Here is a 14,233-nt window from a genome sequence, read left to right as displayed (position 1 = left end):
GTTTGAGGAAGATGGCTTCCGCAACTTTCCAGATAAAAGTCCGCATGAACCACAGACTTGTCACTGTTTTTGCTGAACAGAATGTAGGCACTCCACAAGCACTGTTCCAGAAGATGCCAGAAAATCTTTTGTAGTATTTACTCTGCTGCTCATTGTCGGATAGAAAGTCATAGCATGGTCAGCTCTCTCAACACCTCCCAAGGTGCTATTGTAGTCAACTACCTGTGGCTTCGGAATGTTTTTCCCACCTTTTGATTGTACCATCACTATGGAGGCATTATGAATGGTACTCATTAGGCACACATCCTTCTTGTCCTGCCATCTCAGTGCCATCAGTTTGCCTGCCAGGCAACTATTTCTCCAAGCTTCCGTTTGCTTTTTCCAAACATTGATGGCAGGTTGCGCTGGTTAGCCCTAATGGTTCCAAATTCATCCATTTTGTGCTGCAGAAGAACCTCGTAAAGTTCTGGACAGGTGTAGAAATTGTCCGCTGTTACACAGGAGCCTTGGTTTAGCAGAGGCTCAATTAGTGACAGGACAGATGTTGCCATTCCATATTTGCTGTACTTGGGATAAAATTTTGCGATGTACTGTACCCAGCTGAGCCTTCCTTTGTAGGCCATTTTCGTCTCTCTGGCACATAGCGCTGCTGGAAATTCCTGAGAATTATTCGGGAGACTTCCCAAATTTTCTTTAGCTTGGGAGCCGGATGAGTCGATTTGTCAAAATCATCATTGTTTGCCAAGTGCAAAAATTTCATGAGTGAAAAGCAGTATTCTGACATGACTGTGCCAAAGAATGGTGTGGTAAGCATTTTGTTGGTGGTCCAATACTACTTCTGCAGCGGTTTCTCCACCACTCGAGGAATAATTAGGCAGAGAAACAGCCAAATGTCCTCTCTGGTCACAGGTTCCCACTTTTTGCTTCGTGAAAACCTGCTGTATGGAGCAGCTAATTGTTGCGCTGTGTACCTGTGTCTCCGCCACGATTATTCCAATAACCTCACCGGTCAGAAACAATTCTAAGAACGCCAAGGAGTTGTTACCTTCAATGTTGAATTTCAAACCAGGTGCGACAGTAAATGGGAATCTTAGCAGCGTGGCGTACCGCAGTCAGTAGTGCACCACTTTTGCAGATCACTCACGTCAATTTCAGATTCGGCGCTGTCTTCACTGTCGGTATCTGAAGACATCTCCATATGAGTCACTATTGCTCAATTCAAGTAGCTCCTCACTGTCGCTGTTTGCTAGCTCATCATAAACAACTTTGGCACTAGAGAGACGCTTTTTGGAAGCCATGAGTGCAAAACCGTTTTTAGTCACAAACTAAAAAACTGCACTATGGATATATCCGAGGTAATGTTACAATGTATTCACTAGAGTAACACTATTTTTACATAGGTCTATTTTTAAAACTGCCGCAAGCCCCGCCGGCACAGCACGGCTGTCGCACGCGGATTACACAGAGCAGCGTGAGATAGCCAGGAAGGAGACAGGTGACGGTCAGAGCAGATGGCTCGAGGCGGCTGCTGGACCTGGAACACGGATCGCAGGACCAGGTATGTACAGGTGAAACTCGAAAAATTAGAATATCGTGCAAAAGTTCATTTATTTAAGTAATGCAACTTAAAAAGGTGAAACTAATATATGAGATACTCATTACATGAAAAGCAAGATAGTTCAAGCCGTGATTTGTCATAATTGTAATGATTATGGCTTACAGCTCATGAAAACCCCAAATCCACAATCTCAGAAAATTTGAATATTACATACAATCAATAAAACAAGGATTGTACATAGAACAATATCGGACCTCTGAAAAGTATAAGCATGCATGTGTACTCAGCAGGGTGAATATAATAAAAAAAAAAAAAAAAAAAAAAAAAAAAAAAAAAAAAAAAAAAAAAAAAAAATCGGATTTTTTTGAATAAAATGCTTTTTGGAGGAAAATATATTACCATCCAAAGGTTATTCCATCATGTAATAAAGATTAGTTTTTTTAATTATGTAGAATAAGGCTGTATATGTTTAATTTTTTTGGTAAATAAATTCCATTAATCCATTCACAATGTCATGTTCTTCCAGAGGTTTTTGTAAGATTATTGGGCAGTTTCTCTGCCTACAAGATATTATCACAGATGTTTGGTTTACTTTTGCAGTTATCAAAACTGAATTTGACTCAGCAGAGATCACATGCCTCTTCTTCACAGCAAAAATGTTATAACATGAACAGAGTTAAGAAAAAGACCTTAATCCTAACTTCTACAAACCTATGAATACAGAATCAACCTCTTCAGTGCTAAATTTCAAGAAGTTCAGTGAATAGAATAGAAACAATATTTTTCTGATTGTTTGGAGTGGAATAGATCTGCACAAGAAGAAAGTGAAACTAAGTGTGAGGAGGAAGGGGCTGACAGTCTAAGTTTCTTAAAATATATATATTTTGTTTAGCCAAATTAGTTAAACATGAATGTTTGTTTAAGCAAATAACATATGCTGTAATGTTATTGTTTCAGTTGAATAAATCTATTTAAATTGTTATTATTAAGGTAATGATTATTTTTCTCCTTCCTAAGTACAACAGAAAAGTTGTCCAAATATGAATGATTAACCTATTAAACTGGGGATAAAAAAAACTAATATGAAAAGTTGTTATTCTAAAAATCTTCATCTACTTGTATATTAAAGTTATACCAGCAAGAATTAGTCACTAAGGCTTGATTTAAATCCTAGTTTTTTACATAGACTATTGATTTAAATCCGTTTGATTTAAATCAAATCCAGCCTGGTACTCAGTGCTTGGTTTTGGCCCCTTTTGCAGCAATTACTGCCTCAGTGCAGCGTGGCATGGAAGCTATCAGCCTGTGGCACTGCTGAGGTGTTATGGAAGACCAGGATGCTTCAATAGCAGCCTTCAGCTCTTCTGCATTGTTCGGTCTCATGTCTGTCCTCTTTATCTTGGCAATGCCCCATAGATTCTCTATGGGGTTCAGGTCAGGCAAATTTGCTGGCCAATCAAGCACAGTAATCCCACGGTCATTGAACCAGGTTTGGGTGCTTTTGGCAGTGTGGGCAGGTACCAAGTCCTGCTGGAAAATGAAGTCAGCATCCCCATAAAGCTAGTCTGCAGAAGGAAGCATGAAGTGCTCCAAAATCTCCTGGTAGACGGCTGTGTTGACCCTGGACTTAATGAAGCACAGTGGACCAACACCAGCAGATGACATGGCTCCCCAAATCAACACAGACTGTGGAAACTTCACACTGGACTTCAAGCATCTTGCAGTGTGTGCCTCTCCATTCTTCCTCCATACTCGGGGTCTTTGGTTTCCAAATGAGATGCAAAAGTTGCTCTAGTCAGAGAAGAGGACTTTGGACCACTGAGCAACAGACCAGGTCTGTTTTTCTTTAGCCCAGGTAAGACGCTTCTGACATTTGTTGTTCAGGAGCGGCTTGACAAGAGGAATACGACATTTGAAGCCCATGTCCACGATCCATCTGTGTGTGGTGGCTCTTGATGCACTGACTCCAGCCTCAGTCCACTCCTTGTGAAAGTCCCTAACACTTTTGAATGGCCTTTTCCTGACAATCCTCTCCAGGCTGCGGTCATCCCTGCTGCTTGTGCACCTTTTTCTTCCACATACCTTTCTATTAATGTGCTTTGATACAGCACTTTGGGAACATCCAACTTCTTTTGCAATTACCTTTTGAGGCTTTCCCTCCTTATGGAAGGCGTCAATGATGGTTTTCTGCATAACTGTCAGGTCAGCAGTCTTTCCCATGATTGTGATTCCTACTGAACCAGAGACCATTTAAAGGCTCAGGAACCCTTTGCAGGTGTTATGGCTTAATTAGCTGATTAGAGTGGGACACTTTGAGCCTAGAATATTGCATTTTTTCACAATATTCTAATTTTCTGAGATTGTGGATTTGGAGTTTTCATGAGCTGTAAACCATAATCCTCACAATTATGACAAATCACGGCTTGAACTATCTTTCTTTGCATGTAGAGTCTCTCTCATATATTAGTATCACCTTTTAAGTTGCATTACTGAAATAAATGAACTTTTGCACAATATTCTAATTTTTTGAGTTTCACCTGTATGCATTTTGCGGTGACCCCGAGTGTGGCTCGGGGTTACCGCTTTTGACAGCAACATTTAACCCTGAGCCAGACTCGGGAAAACTGCTAGGGAGGTTAATGTGCTTCTTCCTGAGCCACTCTTATTGCCTTGGTGCTATGTTTTGGGTCATTGTCATGCTGGAAGACCCATTCATGACACATCTTCAGTGTTCTGGCTAAGGCAAAAAGGTTCTCATCCAAGATTTTACAATACATGGCCCCTCAATGCAGCAAAGTCGCTCTGTGCCTTTAGCAAAGAAACAGCCCTAAAGCATAATGTTTCCACCTCCATGCTTGACTGTAGGGATGGTGTTCTTAAGGTCATAGTCAGCATTTTTCTTCCTCCAAACACAGTGAGTAGCGTTACTGCCAAAGAGCTCAATTTTGGTCTCATCTGACCACAGCATGTTCTCCGAATCATTTAGATGTACAAGCCCGTCTGAAGTTTGCCAATGGATATGTATCACCTTAAGGAGGGTACCTTGGTGGCATATTGTGTTACCAATGGTTTGTTTGGCGACTGTGGTCCCAACTGCCTTGAGATCATACACAAACTCCTCCTGTGTAGTTCTGGGCTGATACCTCACTTTTCTTATGATCGAAATCTTGCATAGAGCTCCAGACTGAGGGCGATTGATGGTCAATTTGTATTTCTTACATTTGCGAATAATCGCTCCAACAATTGTCTCCTCGCCAAGCTTCTTGCTGATTGTCTTTTAGCCTTGTGCAGGTCTACAATCTTGTCCCCAACATCCTTTAACAGCTTTGGTCTTGACCATGTTGGTCAGGTTTGAATGGCAGAATGATTCTGTGGACAGGTGTCTTTTATACACATAACGAGTTGTCGTTAGGCGCACCTTCTTAAACTGACAGGGCTAAGGCTGGCCATACACTATACAATTTTCTGTCCAATTACCTTTAGATTTACCTTCAACTATGTAGTGCAAGAGCCTGCCTAATTGGATACAATTGTAAGTGTTGTTAGGTTTTACCTCCTATTATATGGTTTTTGGTAAATCTAAACCAAAAATCTCAAGATAATTGTATAATGTATGGCCAGCCTAATCTGTGTACCACATAGCCAGTCTGTTGGAGCCAGAATTATTGTTGGTTGGTAGGGGATCAAATACTTATTTTACCTACTGAAATGCAACTCAATTTAAAACATTTGTATCATGTTTTGTTTCTGGATTTTTGGTATATATTATGTCTCTATCATTTAAAATAGATCTATGATAAAAATTATAGACCATTTCTTTGTAAGTGGGCAAACTTCAAAAAACCCATGTGACCGTGGGTGATTTTTGTAAGGCCAAGTTCACCTTTCCCAGTAAATAACCTACGCAGTCAAGGGGCCCCAGTAGATATTAAATTCTGCAGCTTTCATTAATTTTATTGTAATACCTGTAGGCCATTTGGGCCCCTTGGAATCCTGGTCAAAAAAACGCCCAGCTAGCAATCCCTACCTTGTTGATGGGATGCGACAGTTATTGGTTTTCACTCATGTAATGTGGGAGTGAGTACCGAATGATTTCAACAAGGTAAAACATGGGTACAGCCAACTGGGAGTTTTCAGACCATACTTTGAAGAGGGCACAAATGGCCTACAGGTATTTTCTGAAAAGGGTGAATTTAGCTTTCAAGAACAATTCCGGGCAGCAAGCAAAAACATTTTGTGCATCCAGTAAACTGCAACTATGATATCAGAAAGTTCTCAATTTACTTTAAAAGGCAGGTTCACATCATAGCAGAGAGCTGGAGCCACTCCTATGTGGAAAAGTGGAGCTGATAACGTTACCAGAGCAGCCTGAAAATAGGCAAGTATACAGATCTTTCTTCTACAGGTTAGTTAGTATATGTGTTGGAACAGAGGTGAGAGCAGCTTTAAAGTGTGACTAAACCCACAACAGTAAAATCAGTCTGTATATTCAGTAGAGAATGCTTGTAATGCTGTGGAACCTAAAAGGTTAGTCCTCTGCATTGTGTAAAAAGGCAGTTTGATCCTTTTCTTCTCTGCCCCTCCTCTTGTTTAATGTTCACAGACTGAACCCACAGTCACATGCTCAGTTTAGTGTTTATTGCTAGAGAGGTTTTATTTTGGTAGGTGCATGTGATCAGCACTGTCCACAGAGTCAGGGATTTTGCATCTTCCTAGAGCAGAAAGAAAACTCCTCCTACAAGCTTTAACCAGTGCTCTGCTGAAGTCACAAGACTGGTCTGTTTATGACAAAAGGTATTTAGCAGTTAATGTTTACTAAAATAATTGCACTTCTATGTTCTGTGTACTGTGGGAGACCAGATATAGTGAATGCAGGATCCTGGGTTTAGTAACACTTTAAGATTAGTTAGCGATATCCTGGAATTCTACTTAAAATTTCCTCTCGCTCATTCACACTTCCAAGGCAGGTTTGTACCCAATTGGTGGCTTTATGCACAGAAACAGCTGATGTGTAACTGTCGCTACAGACTCCAGGGGCCCTAGACTGACCTGCAGGCCCAGCACACTGAGCAGCTAACAGCACTCAGTATTGAACAAACATTGCAAACCCAGAGAGCTGCTGTCAAAACACAGACAGCTACCACCAATAGCAACATACCTACAATTCCACCTTAATTAAAGCAGAATAATAATAATACTACTACTACAAGGCAACTGTGGCAGTCTGGGCTGACTGGTCTACACACCCACCATGGCAAGTGTAAAAATGCCAGCTGCTGCATGACTGCTTTTTCACATTCTTAAAAACAAAAATTGGACATTCCCTGGATTTTAGGAGGATGGTTATGAAGTCCTGTTTGTAAATAAGACTCAGCCATGTCCCTCTACTATTAGAAAGATCTGCAATATGGGAGAATATATCTTTAGGGGAGAATTCCCATTACAAAAAAAAAAAAAAAAAAAAAGGTGTTGAATCCCACAAAAGTCAGGGATGTACAATTCCTATAGCCCAATGCCTGGGATATGCAGTTCATGGCACCAGGCAATAGGTTTCTCCCCTTATATTTAGCCCCGCTGCAGGCAAGCAGCAGGAATTAGAGCAGACGGTTGGCTCTCTTGTAAAAGAAATTAGAGCAGCTAACTAGCCACTGGATCGCTTTTACAAGCATGAGCTGTCCATTAGCATCAGGACACCTGATCAACCATCTGGTGCTTCCACTGATGGACAAAGATCGGAACTGCTCTGTCCGCCTCGGATATAGGAAATAGGAAGAGATGAGGATGTAAATGGCGGCATTTTTAAAAATGGAAAGCATCACATCGATCTTGTGTGATCAAATGCTTTTACGGGCAGAGGAGGGATCTGGGGTCTTATTGACCCCAGATCTCTATAAAAAGCACCTGTCACTGCCTATTGTGGTCACAAGGGATGTGGTGCAAGTGTGTTTTTACTGAAAAAAAACTGCGTTTAAACAAAAACAACCTGCTGCACAGATACTGTGTTACGTTAAAAAGATTTGCAAAACCCACCAATTTATTCTCTATGGACTCTGCCTAAAAAAAAAAAAAAGAAAAAAAAAAAAAAAGTGTAAGTGTGTGTGTTTATTTCGTTTGGGGGTTCTAAGAAATGTTTTAAAAAGCCCCAGACATTCCTGAGACCACCATTGCCTATTAAAAATACATCAACCCTTCGTATTTCCCATCCTGGCAAAATATACATTTTTTTTAATCAGGACAAGCATATTGTCATGAGGGACAAGTAGGCTGGAACCCCAATATAGTCCCAGGACAAGTAGTTTCTTAAATTTCCACACCCCTGAGAGTACAGGAAATATTATACAGGATTTATATAGCACCAACGGTTTGCTCAGCGCTTTACATTATAGTGGGAGACAATACAGTTCAATGAGGGATTTGAGGGCCCTGCTCCATGGAGCTTACAATCTAGGATGGAGGGGTGTTTGGTACAATAGGTAACAACTGTGGGGGTTGGAGTGGTTGGAAGAGTAGAGGATTCCAGTAACCTACCAATAAGTGAAGAAAACACTTTCCTGTGCACTTGTATATGTTTCACTCAGATCTAAAAAAAATGGGGGTTATTTACTAACACTGAAGGGTACAAAATCCGGTGCAACTCTACACAGAAACCAATAAGCTTCCATGTTTTGTTGCCAAAGCCTAATTCAACAAGCTGAAGTTAGTAGCTGATCGGTAACTGCACCATATTTTGCACTCTCCCTCTTTGTAAATCTCCCCCACTGCTTTAGATCAGAAGGTGTTCAGACACTTGCCAAGTGCCCATCTTAACAATTCAACTGATAAGACAGTTTCACTAAGCAAGTGCAGAACACTGGTGATCAGTTTGTCGATAAAAGCTGGTGAATACTCACAAAAGGTCAAATCAGATCCAACAAGTCAGAAGCCAGTCAGACAAAACAGACCGATTTAACAAAGCCATACAAAGAAAGGATGTGATAAATATCCCCACCCATAGCTCTAAAGCAGACATCAGACCTGACAGTTAACTGAACTCTGTTTGCTCTAGGTATCTGAATATTTAAGTGTTCTTGCATGGCAAGACCACTTACTTGCATGGCAAGCCCACCTACACAAATGTTATATCAAAAACGTTCAGCTATCCCTGCTGCCACTAAAAATGTCCACGGCTAAGCCATAGTCCTGATAGTTTCCACAATATGACCATTTGTTTGCAACTCACGCCGCCCATTGACATTCATTGAAACTCCACTCTAGCCACCTCAAATTTGAAGGGTGATATATACACTGCGACTGTGCCTTCTTTTTAATATTTCAGAGACATACTATGCATCAAAATGTAGGTCTGGGTCTTGTGATTCTCACAATATAAAGCTCTTCAGTGTAGGATTTATAATTTTTAAACTACAACCATTTGAAGATGGCAACCGCCAGTGAAGTGAGCAAGTTGGAGCAGTTTGTTTTTAACCGCTCTTCTCTGCCCTTGCTGTAGAGTGAGTTTCCATAGGAACCCAGGTGTGTAAGTAGGCAGCAGAGTGACAAAAGCTAGAGTGTGAGTTGTAGACTACTGGTGGAGGCAAGAACACTTCACACAATTTCCCCAGAAATTGTAGCTTTTCTAGTATTGCTTGTTTCACTAGGTGAAGATGTTTAAACAATATGTAAACCCAACGTTTCATATTCCTGATGTGATGTACCATGTACTTGTATTAAATAGTATCCTGTTTTGTATTGCTTTCTCTGTGTGGAATCATTGGTGTTCCTGCCATTCCCTCTGCTTTAAAACTGACCACACTAGGCATGAGAGCACAGCATGGTCAGTTCTTTAACTCAGCCTGCTCTCCTCCAGTGATCAAATTTGTGCTGAAACTCCACCTTCACATCATATCACTGGGAAATTTGGTGTGCTGCTGTTTCTCCTCTTTCACCTCTCTATGCAGCAAAGAAAAGAGGGAATGTGATTACTTATGAAAAAGGGGAAAAAAAGTGTAGAGTAATTGTTTTTATTTTTATATATGTACACACAAATGTTTTGCCTTTCATTTCTATTGTAAACTGAATGGGTGGTTCTACAAGGTGAGGGTTTACATATACTTTAAGTGTATACAATTAAACCTGGAAAGGAGGCACCACAATGGCCAATCATCACTATCTCCTGAATGTAAAACGATCTACCAACTGTACAAAAAGCAAACAGGAAGATCAGATTTAGAATATACAAAATATATATTGTGAGAGTAGCTTAAATGCTCCTACAGTTGGCTCACATTTCAGTGGATACCAGCTGAAAAGTGAGCCTTGGGTGGCCCTGACAGCACCATTTAGCTAGAATCACGTTTGTTTCATTGAATGCAAGGCCTTCTGTGATTGAAAGAGGTGCAGATAAAAAGCACAATTTCCCCACCTTCTATCATGGAATGCCATACATGCACTGAACATAATGCAAGATGTTTACAGAATGGGAAAAGCTGCAGAGTGAACAACCCACTGTGGTCTGTGTACTCCAGAGCAGAACTGTGGAAAGGACCCAGCAAGCCCACCCACTAGAGGCTGCCTGCAGAAAGCTACAGAAGGGGGAAGACGAGACCATTTATCCTACACTAGGAGAGCAGCAAAGATGGGTCTTTGTTACAGGAAACTCCTGCACAGAGGTAACATGTGGGGAGTTTCATGTTAGATTACTACACAGATCCGAAGAAACCCAAAGTATTCAAGATTCAAGTATGATCACACACCCCTCTTGCATTTACACACTATTTGCTTGGCTGTAATTGCAGCATACGTATGTGTGATGATGATGCAACCACCAAATGCAGCACTTAAGGCTTACCAAACATAAGAGTATCATTTAGTCCACGGACCCAAAGCAAGGCATGTGTACAACCTCTTCAAGTCACCAGTTGTGTAAATGGGGGGGTGCAAGAAGATGGCTCAGCTGCCTATTACCGTCTCTCCCCTCTCCTGAATGAGCCCTTAAAGATGTTGTAAAGGCTGAAGGTTTTTTACCTTCATGCATTCTATGCATGAAGGTAAAAAATCTTCTGTGTGCTGCAGTGCCCTCACCCCCTCATTACTTACCTGAGCTCCATCACGATCCATTGATGTGTACAACAGCCTCGGCTGTCCCGGGTCTCTGCCTCCTCACTGGCTGAGACAGCAAGCGGGAGCCATTAGCTCCAGCTGCTGTCAATCACAGCCAGTCAGCCAGCCAACAAGGAGAGAGGGTGGGGCCAAGCCACAGCTCAGTGTTAAATGTGATAAATTTCAAGGGGCATGAATACTTTTTTTTAAGGCACTGTAAGCCCAGGTCACAAAAGTGATAATGTAGCAGTCAGACCATACCTCTCACTCAGCATTTTTGTTACTAGCAAAATAAGTCAATAGTCAATGAACGGATCAGTGTGAAAGCAGCCTTAGTTGTGGTTGCTGCATTAGTTTTCTTTGTTCAAGCTAGGTAGATCAACCGCTTCCCGACCGCCCTATGGCAGAAATACTGCTACAGGGCGGCACAGGTGCGCAAAATCACGCATATATATGCGATTTTGCATTTCCGGGTAGCAGCTGCGGCTCTCAATCACAGGATCCTGGCCGGCAATTTTCGAGGATCTCCGACGGTGAGGAGAACTGTTTGTAAACAAAAACAGTTCTCCCTGTCGGCTCGTGCACACTGCTTTGGATGGCTGAGCACAGCCATCCAAAGCAGTGTGCTTACAGTGAAGCACAGGGACACAGCCCCAATGTAAAAAAACACCCAGCACACAGTTAACCCTTTGATCGACTCAAGTTAACCCTTTCCTGCCCTGTGCGATTAGTACAGTGTCAGTCCTTTTTATTAGCACTGATCACTATATTGTTGACACTGTTGTCAGTGACACCAAGTCAGTTCCCCAACAGTGTCAGAATGCCACAGTCCCACTATAAGTCATTGATCGCCGCCATTACTAGTGATAAAAAAATAAATAAAAAAAAACACCCCAGTATATATACCGCCATAATTTAAACAAACCAATTAATTTACACGTATTAAATTGTTTTTTTTTTTTAGCAGAGACGTGTAGCAGAATACATTGTGGTGTAAATTTATGACAATTAGATTTTTTACTTAACATGTTTAATAGCAAAAAGTCAAACATTTTTCTCTCAAAACTGTAGTTTTTTTTTATTCATATAGTGCAAAAAAAAAAATTAAAAACATGCACAGGCGATCAAATACCACCGAAAGCTCAATTCACAGGGGAGGAAAAAACAAATTTCATTTGGATGCAGCGTTGCATGACTGCGCAATTCTCAGTTAAAATAACAGCACCGTAACGCAAAAAATGGCCTGGCCAGGATGGGGGGGGGGGGGGGGGGGAGGGGGTAAATCCTCTGGAGGATTAATGGTTAACTGCAAGTGCAGACAACATACTGGCTGATCCTGCAAGAAATCCAATGTCCTTGTCACTTTGTTTACCAGAACTAACATTGGAAACATTAGCAGCCTCCCCAGCTATCTTCTGTAAATTACAGATCCCCCCACCCATGTAGGGCCTCTTTCACAAGGGCAGATTTGATCTGTACACCATATTGTGCCGTATTTTACCTGCACGAGGATTGACAGGTGTTCTGTGCATCCCCATGCCAGCAGTCCCATAGCTGTCCATAAGGACACAGCAGCTGCACAAACCCAATGCACCATCTGTCTGTATGCACAGCCCCAAGCACACCCAAACAGATGACATACTGGGTGCAGAGGCCGAGTGTGTGCAGCTGCTGCATCCCAATAGACAGCTATGGGATTGCTGGCACAGGGATACATGGAACACCAGTGCAGGTAAACACAGCCCTGAATGAGGCCTAACAGAGTTGGAGTAGAGACGGCATTGGTGAGCGTTGTCACCCTTGGACAGGAAGTGAGTGACTGGCAGGATCATTAGGAAAGAAGCCTGAGCATAGGAATGGAACGCTGCCCCCTCTCCTATAGGCTGACGTTATATGGCAGTACTGGGATCACAAAGAAAGCACCAGCCGGCGATCGCGCCCCCCCCCCCCCGGCTCAGTGTCTGGGGTGCCCGCACGCCTCTGCCACTGCTGGGTGAAGGAAGAAAAACAAATCACTGAACGGCCACACAGCCAGCTATCGGAGGCTGCGCACCGCCGATCCCAGAAACCCCATAACAGGCCAGGCTGAGATGATGTAGGCCCCGGCTGAGGCCAGCCATCTATAAACAAGGCCTGGAGGAGCAACCAGCCTTCACAACTGTGGAGCCCCGATCCCCAAACTGGACGACGCGGCGCCGGGCATCCTGGGACATGCAGTGCCCAGACATCCACCGAAGGTAATGTTACCATAGAAACAGCTCAGTTCCGAAAAGGAAACCGGCCTGTACTATAATGCGCCCCCCCCGAGCGGCCCCCATGTCTGCTGTGTACGGCGGGGAGAGCGCCCCCTCCACCAGAGAACGGAATGAAAGGACGGAGGAGAGCCATACAACATTACCTTCATGCACCGGGACCAATCACACCCGCACATCATCCTCTTACCTCTCCTCAACCGCCTCCTTTCACAATCCCAGCCTCACACTGCTGCCTCAGACGCAGTCTAAAGCCTAGCACCGGAAATGTGCGTATCTAACCGATGTCTGTCTACACGTCACTTCCGGTCAGGGCTGTTACTCAGGGAAACTGAATTGGAAGATTCCAGAATGCTGGAGAGCAGCTAGAGAGCTCAGCTCAGTGATTAGACGGGATGGGGCCAATGGGTATGGTAACAAAAGAAGAGATATACCCTCCCCCATCAACTGTGTGTGATAGAACAGGATATATACCCTCCCCCATCAACTGTGTGTGATAGAACAGGATATATACCCTCCCCCATCAACTGTGTGTGATAGAACAGGCTATATACCCTCCCCCATCAACTGTGTGTGATAGAACAGGATATATACCCTCCCCCATCAACTGTGTGTGATAGAACAGGATATATAACCCCCCATCAACTGTGTGTGATAGAACAGGATTTATACCCCCCCCATCAACTGTGTGTGATAGAACAGGATATATAACCCCCCATCAACTGTGTGTGATAGAACAGGATATATACCCCCCCATCAACTGTGTGTGATAGAACGGGATATATACCCTCCCCCATCAACTGTGTGTGATAGAACAGGATATATAACCCCCCCATCAACTGTGTGATAGAACAGGATTTATACCCCCCCATCAACTGTGTGTGATAGAACAGGATATATACCCTCCCCCATCAACTGTGTGTGATAGAACAGGATATATAACCCCCCCATCAACTGTGTGATAGAACAGGATTTATACCCCCCCCCCCCCATCAACTGTGTGTGATAGAACAGGATATATATCCCCCCATCAACTGTGTGATAGAACAGGATATATTATTATTATTATTATACAGTATTTATAAAGCGCCAATAGTTCGCTCAGCGCTGTACATTACAAAGGGGGACAGAACATGTGACAGAACAATACCAATACAATGCAAAACATGAGGGGATTGAGGGCCCTGCTCTTTTGAGCTTACAATCTAGGAGGGAGGGGGTGGTGGTACAGGAGGAGATAGCTGTGGGGGATGGAGTGGTAGGAAGAGTGGAGGAGGTCGGTCAAGTTAGCAGGGGGTAGGCTTCCCTGAAGAGATGGGTTTTCAGGGTGCGCCTAAAGGAGAGG

General features: G+C 42.8%; 1 protein-coding gene across 1 annotated transcript in view; it reads right to left on the bottom strand.

Annotated features, from left to right (window-relative positions):
* Positions 1-13,230, bottom strand: part of DNAJB6 (DnaJ heat shock protein family (Hsp40) member B6) — a 116,915-nt gene extending 103,685 nt beyond the window's left edge. The window contains exon 1 of the mRNA XM_089693937.1: positions 13,079-13,230. The gene's annotated coding sequence lies outside the window, so the exon portion shown is untranslated. The remainder of the gene's footprint in view (positions 1-13,078) is intronic.
* Positions 13,231-14,233: the final 1,003 nt, after the last annotated feature.

The sequence above is a fragment of the Staurois parvus genome, unplaced genomic scaffold (assembly GCF_062004578.1).
Source record: "Staurois parvus isolate SC_StPar_1 unplaced genomic scaffold, SC_StPar_1.0 ptg000005l, whole genome shotgun sequence".
NCBI lineage: Eukaryota > Metazoa > Chordata > Amphibia > Anura > Ranidae > Staurois > Staurois parvus.
The sequence above is the reverse complement of the archived record's forward strand: the minus strand, read 5'-3'. Positions and strand labels throughout refer to the sequence as shown.